The following is an 818-nucleotide window of genomic DNA, read 5'->3' on the forward strand; positions in this document are numbered from 1 at the left end:
TTGAGAGAAATGAAATTACTTAGATTTTCACCTATCAGTAATTTTCATATTGCAAAGAATGACAATATCCATATGTTCAAAAGTACTGATGCAAATTCAGTAAGATGCAAAGTCAGTAAGCATCAGCCATAGTCTTCTCACTCACCAAAATAACCTTATTTGCCTCATTTTGCATTTATCTGAATAGCCTCACTGTATCAACTAGTAAATTAGAGTCTCAGGCTTGGCAGGCAAACCAGCTTCGTCTCAAAAAGTCAATTTAGTTTGGCATTTAAAGATAGTGTTTGAACACTTCAGTTTATCTTATTTCTGTTTTGTTTTTAAAAAATACAAAGTATTAGTTTTAACTGATATTCAGCCAGTTTTTACAAAATTTGAATTAAAAATTACTCTTTTGGTATACAGTTGTATGATTTTTCACAATTAAGTAATGTGACTAACACCACCAACAGGAAAGAGAACAGTTCTATCAACTCATGAGTTTTTCTCATAATACCTCTTTCTGTTTAAGCCTTCTGTTCACTCTCTGTCTTTCTCTTTCTCTTTCATTCTCTCTTTTTTTTTTTAGACAGGATCTCACTCTGTTGCCCAAGCTGGAGTGCAGTGGTGTAATCTCTGCTGACTGCCACCTCTACCTCCTGAGCTCAAGTGATCTTCCCACTTCAGCTTCCCAAGTAGCTGGAACTACAAACATGAGCCATTACACATGGCTAATTTATTATAATTTTTTTTTGTAGAAATGAGGTCTTACTCTATTGCTCAGGCTTGGCTGGTCTTGAACTCCTGGTCTCAAGTGATCCTCATGCCATGACCTCCCA

The sequence above is a fragment of the Mandrillus leucophaeus genome, unplaced genomic scaffold (genome assembly GCF_000951045.1).
Source record: "Mandrillus leucophaeus isolate KB7577 unplaced genomic scaffold, Mleu.le_1.0 Scaffold298, whole genome shotgun sequence".
Taxonomy (NCBI): domain Eukaryota; kingdom Metazoa; phylum Chordata; class Mammalia; order Primates; family Cercopithecidae; genus Mandrillus; species Mandrillus leucophaeus.